Source organism: Myotis brandtii, unplaced genomic scaffold (assembly GCF_000412655.1).
Source record: "Myotis brandtii unplaced genomic scaffold, ASM41265v1 scaffold50, whole genome shotgun sequence".
NCBI lineage: Eukaryota > Metazoa > Chordata > Mammalia > Chiroptera > Vespertilionidae > Myotis > Myotis brandtii.
Window position 1 is genome coordinate 1,255,811 of NW_005369061.1, and position 8,615 is coordinate 1,264,425.

The 8,615-nt window shown below is 54.7% G+C and overlaps 1 long non-coding RNA gene across 1 annotated transcript in view; it reads right to left on the bottom strand.

Annotated features, from left to right (window-relative positions):
• LOC106727916 overlaps positions 1–511 on the bottom strand; it is a 26,795-nt gene extending 26,284 nt beyond the window's left edge. Inside the window, exon 1 of the long non-coding RNA XR_001364159.1 lies at positions 95–511. This is a non-coding gene — a long non-coding RNA (uncharacterized LOC106727916). The remainder of the gene's footprint in view (positions 1–94) is intronic.
• Between the last annotated feature and the right edge of the window lie 8,104 nt (positions 512–8,615).

Here is an 8,615-nt window from a genome sequence, read left to right on the forward strand (position 1 = left end):
AGACCTCGCCTTTAATCATCTTCCCGGATCTAATGGGATTTCTCTGCTGCAATTCATCACGCCACCCCCACCCCGCACACACTCTCGCGCTCACCCGCGCGCTACCTCGCCACACTCCAGGGAGGGAGGCCACAGGGCGGCGAGGCTGGACGGTCCTGCTGGCGGCCGCGGTCCCGCCTTTCCTGCCGCCCTCCAAACTTCGCTCGACTTTGCCGCCGGTTCCAGAGGCCCTCGCGCCCCCGTGGCGGAGGGACGCGGCGGGATGGCGGCCGGACCCGGAGTTGGGACGTCGCTCACTTCCCTCGGTCTTGCCGCTGCCACGCCGGAGTCGGAACCTCGTGTACGATTCCAGGGAAAGTCGGCGGCTCCGGGCCCCGCAACCGGTTCCGCGCTCGGCCCTAGGCTGCAGCGGCTGAGGTCCTGGGATAGATACTTTGTCCTCCCCAGGTCCTTTCCGCGCGCGCGCTGGTGAAAACACACACACACACACACACACACACACACACACACACACACACACACGTCCAGAGCTCTTCCTCCTTCCAGGCCAGCCCTCCTGCTCAGCTCCCTCCCACCCTATGTGGGGAGACTCGTCGGAGAAGAGCTGCCACCCACCCTACCGCCCCAGGCCCCCCGCTAGCAGTGCAGTCCGATCTCCAACTTCATCTGTCCGAGGTTGAGGGAAGCTTGGCCTTGGAGTGGGCGGTAAGGGGGTGTTGGGGAGAGGTTGGGGGTTCTGTGCCTTTGGGAGGAAAGGTTTCCGAGTCTACAGGGGACCTGCCGCCTGGGCTTAAACAGGCACTCACCAAAGCTACCGCCGCCCAGGTCTTTCTTGCACTGCGTCTGGGTGGGCTGGGACCTTGCTTGAAGTTGGGACCTGCTGCCTTTCGCAGTGTGGTTTGTAGAACCCAGTGCGGACGAAGGAGAATGTAGACGCTTCTAAACCTCCATGCTCAATCTTTCCAAGCCGCTTTGGAGGGCAGGGCAGCAAGGCCGGGGTCAGAGTGGGCCCCGGGATGGCAGTTCTCTTCACTCTGCGGCCCCAGGGCACAGAAGCCCTTCTCTGAGCCTCTGGCTCCAGCTGCATTCAGCCGTCGCATTGGGCCGATGTCCTCACCCCACCCCCTAGCTGACCTCGCAGGATTCATACTTGGTGCCCAGAATTCAGAACGTGTGTGTTCATATTAATGGGGTTGTAGCCCCTTAAACCCCACCCCATCTGGGGCAGGCAGGGAGGGGAAGCCAGCATCCTAGCCCAGCTATCCCAGGAGCTAAGACCTGTCTTGGGGTCCAGCCGGACTTCCGTTGGACAGCTCTCCTGGGGTACAGGGCCGGCGTGTGCCCCCTCCCCTGCGTGTAGTCTGGAGCCTGGTGTGTGGGTGTGTCGGTTTGAGTGTGAATGTAATCGAGGCCCAGCGTGTCTGGAGTAGAGGGTCCAAGGGCGTCTGTGCTTCAGGAGGTCTGGATGTTGGGTGAGAGCTCAGCTGTGAGCAGGTGTGAGGAGTGTGTAAGAATGCTAGTGTGCAGTGCAGAGCTAGTGTGCTAGCTCCCTCTGCCAGGGAGCTCTCTGCAGGGCTGGGGTGAGATTGCCTGCGGGTCTCCGGGAGGATGGCTGGTGTGGCCAGGAGTCCAGGGAGCCCTCCTGGGGGTGAGGGGTGAGTGTCCACTCTGTGGCTGAGGGTCTGTGTATCGCCGGCCAGTGTCCCTCCCTGACCCATCCCGACCTTCCTAACACCCATGGGGCCACCCGCCCAAGGGATATGTGGAGTAGGGGAAGATCTTTATTTTCCCTCTTTAAGGGAGAAGAGGAGGCAGCCCTGCAGTGCCCGGCCTGAGGCGAGAGGGCTTGCACCTGGGCTTGCCCTGGCACCCTCTTCGCTCCCAGCAGGTGTGGGGTCCCAGGTGGAGGGCTACTAAGTCGTCTCATCGGGAGGCAGTGTATTGGGCCATCTCTGGGCTCCTGGCGGCGGCTGTCAAGAGAAGGCTGAAGGGGCTGTGAGCCTTTGCGGCCCAGGCGGTGCATCCGCAGCCTCGTGGCCTCAAGAAGGGCCCTTAGAGCTTTGCTCACACAGAGGCCAAGGTCTGCAGACCCTGGGATATGGCCAGGAACAGCCCAGAATCAGGAGGTGGATGGGGCAAGGAAAGATGTCTCTGGGCCTGGCTCAACCTGATAAATTCAGTCCCCTATTCCACACCTTCCCCCACCCCCACCCCAAAGCTGCCGGGCTAATTGTTCCCAGCTGGGAGGGGTGTCGGGGGGGGCCACTGGTCATACTCTCAACCTGTGAGCAGTGCCCAGAAGATCCTGCCACAAGTAGGAGGAAAACGGTGTAGGAGGGGCAGCACCGTGCCAGGGCCTGCTGTGTCAGTTTCATGATTTTTAATGAGTAATTACCTTTAGTCATTCTCCTAATTTTTGAATATCAATAAAGTTAATTAAACTCTGCATGTGTGAATGTAGCCTGGGGAGATTACCAAGGTGGTAGTGGCAGAGAAAGGGCTGTAGTTGAGTCTCCAGGGGGCAGAGGCTGCCTCCGTGGCTGTGTGACCTTAAAAGGGATGCTCCACCTCTCTGAACTCCGGGTGCCTGATGGAAAGAGGGAGGGAGGAGATGACAAGTAGGGGTTGCTCACTCTGCTGAGAACTTGGAGCATGGTGTATGGAGGGGGAAAGAGAGGAGGAGGAAGAGGGTTTGGCATCCAGCACCACAAGGGTTAACAAACCAGGGCTGTCTTAACCTAAAATCGTAATTGCTGCTTCCTGCAGACTCTGTGCTGGGCTCAGGATTCTGAAAGAACATTCCTGAGTCTAGGGGCTGCAGCCAAAGCCAATACCAGCCCTGCTCCCAGTCCCCCAGCCTGGCATTTTGGAGGCAAAAAGTGGGTGCTGGGGACAAGACTGTATGGGAGCCAATCTAGTTTCCACTCAGAGCCCCAGAGGTTGACATGGTGGGCAGGAGGCTCCCCTGTGCTTCTGAGGAGACTGGAGGACCTAGAAACTGCCACGGACGGAGGGGAATTATGGGTTGATTTTTTTGCCCCTCACGGGCCTAAGCTCTTCAGGCTTGGCAAGCTCTGGCAGCAGTCCCAGCGTCCTCAGCAGGGTGGCAGCTTAAAATGCCTTGGGGACACCATGGGGAGCTAATGGGGATCGAGGAGACACAGGGGCTGGGCTTAATTAGAAACTGGGCTTAATTAGAGCTTCTCTACCCCTCCCACCATGGCTGCCTGAATGGTGGAGGGCATATCAGAAAGCCTGTTTCCTTAGCCCCTCCTTCCACCCTGCCCTAGGTGCCCAATCCCTCCAGTCTCCTCCCACCCTCCTTGTCCCCAACTCTCCAAGCCCTTTCAGGCCCAGTTGCCAGGCTGAGCTCAGCTCAAGGATGCTGCGCCCCCACCTGGGCAGAACTATCAGAGCAAGGCACCCCACCCAGCAAACAAGAGAGTGTGGGAAAGAGCCTATAGGTAGAGGTTACTTTAGTGAAGGGACTCTCCGCCCAGAGGGTTAGGAGCCCAAGCTCTCTGTGTGGCCTCAGGCATCCTTCAGTCCTCTCCGTATCTCTACTTTCTTTTTTTTTAAATATATTTTTATTGATTTCAGGGTCCTCTCCGTATCTCTACTTTCTTTTCTTTTTAAAATATATTTTTATTGATTTCAGAGAGGAAAAGAAAGGGAGAGAGATAGAAACATCAATGATGAGAGAGAATCACAGATCGGCTGCCTCCTGCACTCCCCACACTGGGGATCGAGCCTGCAACCTGGGCATATGCCCTGACCAGGAATCAAACCTTGACCTCCTGGTTCATAGGTTGACGCTCAACCAATTGAGCCATGCTAGCTGGGCTGTGGGTCTCTACTTTCTGCAACATCCAGGGTAAGGTTGCACCACTCTGGTGGTTGCCAAGTCTGGGATCACACCAGGGCCTCCACGGGCTGTCAAGTCATGCAGATTCCTGGGTCCCCAGCTTCCTCTCAGGGAGGAAGAGCCAGGATTTGTATGTAAGAAGCTGGGGGAAAGGCAGAAAGAAATGCTGCCCGGCCTGGTCATTAGCTGGGAGGTGGACAGCAGACACTAGGAGGTCTTCAAGGCCTCTTCCAGACTAATTCAAGCAGGAAGCCGACTCACCCAGCCAGACCAATCAGTTCCCCAGACTAGCCATGTTCTCAACAGCCCTGGGTTCTTGCCATTCCTTCTGCCTGAAATTCTTTTCTCCCCCTGGGCCAACCTGCCTCACTCCACTTCATACTTCAGGTCTTGGCTTGGTAGGCACTTCATGTAATTCCTTAGCACATATGAATCATCTATGATATGGTTTTCAAAGGAAGCCTCACCTGACCTCCTGTTGGGTCAGGGGACTCCTGTGCTCCCACCATCCCCTGGCTTCCCCCATGAAGGTACTCATTGTGTTGGGTCCTGAGCACCTGATTGCTTGATGCTCCGCTCCAGGAGCAAGACTGAGGCCACCAAGTCTGTTTTGCTCACCCCCTCCATCCTGGGGCAGCTCCAGAATTCCTATTTGGAAGAAGTTTGGGGTCAGCTGACTATTTCGAAAGGATCGAGCAGCAGTGGATGCATGGCAGCTGAGACTGCGTCTTGAAGCTGAGTTTGCATAACAACCACACTATTTTTACATAGATTTCCTAACGGTTGGCCTATTATCCCGACTGTAAATTATAGCCTTTACTTAGTTTTTTCCTTCCACAAATTAAGCTGTCACACCATCAGCCTGAAGTGGCTTGGAGATGGGGTGCTGATGGCCATTCTGAGAGGGCTAAAACCTCCCGCCAGCCACTTCTTACTGCTACCACTGCTCGTGTCCCCAGTGGCAGAGCCTAGCACACGGCAGACATTAAATACATACTGAATAAACTCACGAGAGTTGCACGGTGGCAGAGTTAAGCCTGGAGTCCAGGCTTCTTGACTCCCTCCTCCAATACCTACCCACCACCTCTGGGGTGCCCTGTATGAACTTAAGGACTGAGGTAAGAGGAAGGCAGCCCCATGCCATCTGGCTTCAAAGCCCCCTCATTTATCTCAGCTTCACACACCCTCACAGAGCTTGGAAGGAAATCTTGGGGACAGCTCTGAGCCTGTCATGCTCGTGAAGGGAAGGTGGGGGTCAAGGTGTTATTCAGGACCACAATTCATGCCCACAGACCTTTCACGTCTCCTAAAAGAGCAGTCCCTGGGGTACACCCATCTAGGGTTCATTCACTTCACAAACATATATTGAGGCGTGAGGTATGGCCCAGAATACTCAGGAGCCAAACCTTCCACATCCTTTTTCTATTTAACACAACAAGGGACTAGTTATGTCCCACTTTACAGATAGGAAAACAGAGTTTCAGAGAGATTAAGTCAGTTATTCTGGGCTCCAAGCCAATAAGCTATAAGGCTCCTCCAAATCGCCTGCCCATTTTTGCTTTAGCCAGTTGGTAACTGTACCCAACCGCCAGCCTGAAGCAGAGCCTCCGTAGAGGCAGATGGGAACCCAGGAGAGTATCACTATCCTAATAATAACAATAACAACAAGAATAAAATAGCAGCAACCATAATAGCAAACATTTATTGGGCATTAACTATGTGCCAGGCACTGTACTAAGTGCTTTATATACATTCACTCATTTAGTCCTCATATCATTCTACGAGATAGAAGCTATTATCTGCATTTTATAGGCCAGTTCAAGCCCACGCTGCCAGACAGACCCAGGTAAATGGCCCCTAACTTTCTTCCAGCACATTTCTGGTGATGACAGTGGCTTATCTTCTTGATGTCTACCCTCAGTCCTTACAGCTGTAGATTAGAAACATTTTATCTTGCTCAATCCTTAGTAGCAAAGCAATAAAACTTCCTTTCTGACACTTGGAGATCAGGGTACAGCACAGGGCTGGGAGTGAGGTGAACCCTGAATCTTGGCCCAGAGGTCAGTGACCTTGCGTGACATCCTCTCACCCTTTGGGAGCCTTGGAGAATGATAGGACCAGTCACTCTAGTCTTGGCATCCTAGGCTGCCCCCCATCCCCTCAGCCCCCCTCAGCGATGGGCTAGACGCCAAGCCTGCCTACCTATACCCAACTGCCAACCCTGGCATAGGAGGGCCGATCGATGCTGAAGCCGCCGGCAGTGTTGTTGGCCATTGATTGTTGAGATTTCTCGGCGGGCTCTGGAGCAAACAAACCTGCCGCTTTTCCAACAACAATCCAGGTCTCCGGCTGCAGAGTCTGCAGTCTTGCTGGCAGGCGGGCTGGCGGGAAGGGGTGGGGGTGGGAGGTCCTGGTTGGGCCCAGCAGGGACAAGGGGCTTTGCCAGGAGACAAAAAGGAACTGAGTGGGTGTGGGAAGGGGGACAACAGAGAGACTGGGTGAGGATGCTAGAGTGACCCCTAGGCCTTGTGTATGCCTTGTACATCTATCAATTTTTGCTCCGGCACTTTTCCATACCTAGAATGCTACTCTGGGTCCTTCGGCTTATTTCAGTTCTCCCACCCTCTCTTTTCCTGATCATTCAGCCCAGAGAGCTTTCTCTGTCCTCTGGACACTAAATAGCTCCCATCAGGAACTTAGCCTGTCCATCCTTCATCCACCCATCCATTTCCATTCTATTCAGCACCTAACAGGCGCTCTGATAGGCAGGAATACAACATAATCCAGCCATGGGCAAACTACGGCCCGTTTGAAATGAATAAAACTAAAAAAAAAAAAAGACCGTACCCTTTTATGTAATGATGTTTACTTTGAATTTATATTAGTTCACACAAACACTCCATCCACGCTTTTGTTCCGGCCCTCCGGTCCAGTTTAAGAACCCATTGTGGCCCTCGAGTCAAAAAGTTTGCCCACCCCTGACCCTGCCCTTCAGGAACTCAGGTTAGAAGGGGAGCTGCCTTCTTAATAAGCTCAGCTGTGACTGCCGCCCCAGCTAGACCAAGGACCCTCTGATTTTGATTAAATGAGATTCAAATGAGATGCCAATAGCACCTACATGGTCCGGCCACTCACCTTCCTAAGAACAAGAGATTTCTTGCCAAGGACTGCTCTGGGCCTCAGTTTTTCTATCTCTAGCAAGAGGGCTCAATTTGTGGGTCTTTGAGGGCCCAGCAAGCCTCGGGGATCGCTGGGCCTACATTCCCACAGCTCTTCCCATCTCTGCAGGGTCAGGGTGTTTCCCTAATCCCTCAATAAGGGAGAGCAGGTGCAGAGTCCCTATTGCCACCAAGCCACATGTGTTGCGGAATCCACGCAGTGGGTCTCTCCCCTCCACCGGTGCAAGCCCCAGGGGCCCAGCCTGTATCCTGGCATCAACCTCAGCATCTCCTCCAATCCCCCACTCCTCCCTTCCCCACAAGCTCCTCTCTCCACCCTCAGGACCCTCCTTCCAGCTGGTCATCGGGCTGAGAGGGCAGAACTGTGAAATGTGCCTGAACCACAGATCACCGCCCCCCACAGATGCTCATTTGTATGCTGTCTTACCCACCCCACCCCCCCTTTGCATGCTGGCTCCTTATTAAAGGCACAGAGGCAGACCCTGCCCCTCCACATTCCCAGTCCAGAGCTTCCTCTCCTCCATAGCGTCTTCCTCCCTCCCTCCCAGCCCAGCAGCTGAGCACCAGTTCCTTTGTCCCCCTAGCAGCCACCTGCTGAGTGTCTGGCCTGGGTCCCACCAGCCAGCAGGTGCCCAGGGAGACCCAGAGCCTGGGAGGGAGCAGTGTGGAGAGCCAAGTTGTGGGTCAGGAGGAGGGTGTAGCCCCACAGGAAGAACATAATTAGAAGAGTACTGGTCAGGGAGCCAGAACCCCAGGGTTTAAACCCAATATTGGCTCTTGCTGGCTGCGTGATCTTGGGCAAGTTGTGTCACCTTCCTGTGCCTCAGCTTCCTTGGGATTCATGGTGCCTGTCCCACCTCTTTCAAAGAATAGCAGCAAGATCCAAGGAAATCAGAGGGGTTAGTACTGGAAAGAAACCAGAAGACCTGCTTGAGGGGAGGGTCCTCCAGCAGCCAGAGCTGTCCATCACCAGGAGGGGCTGGATCAGAAGCTGGAGGAGCCCAGGGCTGGACAGTTGAGACAGCTGGCCCAGGCCTGACCAGGAAGGCGAGACTAGAAGTGCAGAGCGATGAAGGTTGGGTTCGGGGTGCTTCTAAGGGCCTCCTCCTGGCTCACTGCTCTTATGGACATTGTCTTAGACATCATTTACATCCAGCAAGGGATGTGCTGGTGGTTTGAAACATCTGGTCTGGCAGCTGGCAGGCTCCCTCCTGCCCTCTTTTCTGACTGATCAGAGGAAATAGAGTAGATGAAGGAGTCACCTTCTTCTGAGTAGAGAAGAGTCCATGGCATCTCCAGGCAAAGGGACCAAACAAAGGATGCATGAGAGATCAAGAAATCATTTGTGCCTTTGCTTACTCAGCCTCCTTTGTCCTCCTTCCTTCACTGCCCACTCAGTTCTTGCCAATCTACTGGCAGAGCCCACCCCTGCCCTACTGGGCCTGGACACCTTCCCCCCACCCGGAGATCAAGACATTTGTGCCTTTGCTTACTCAGCCTCCTTTGTCCTCCTTCCTTCACTGCCCACTCAGTTCTTGCCAATCTACTGGCAGAAGAGACCCCTGCCCTCC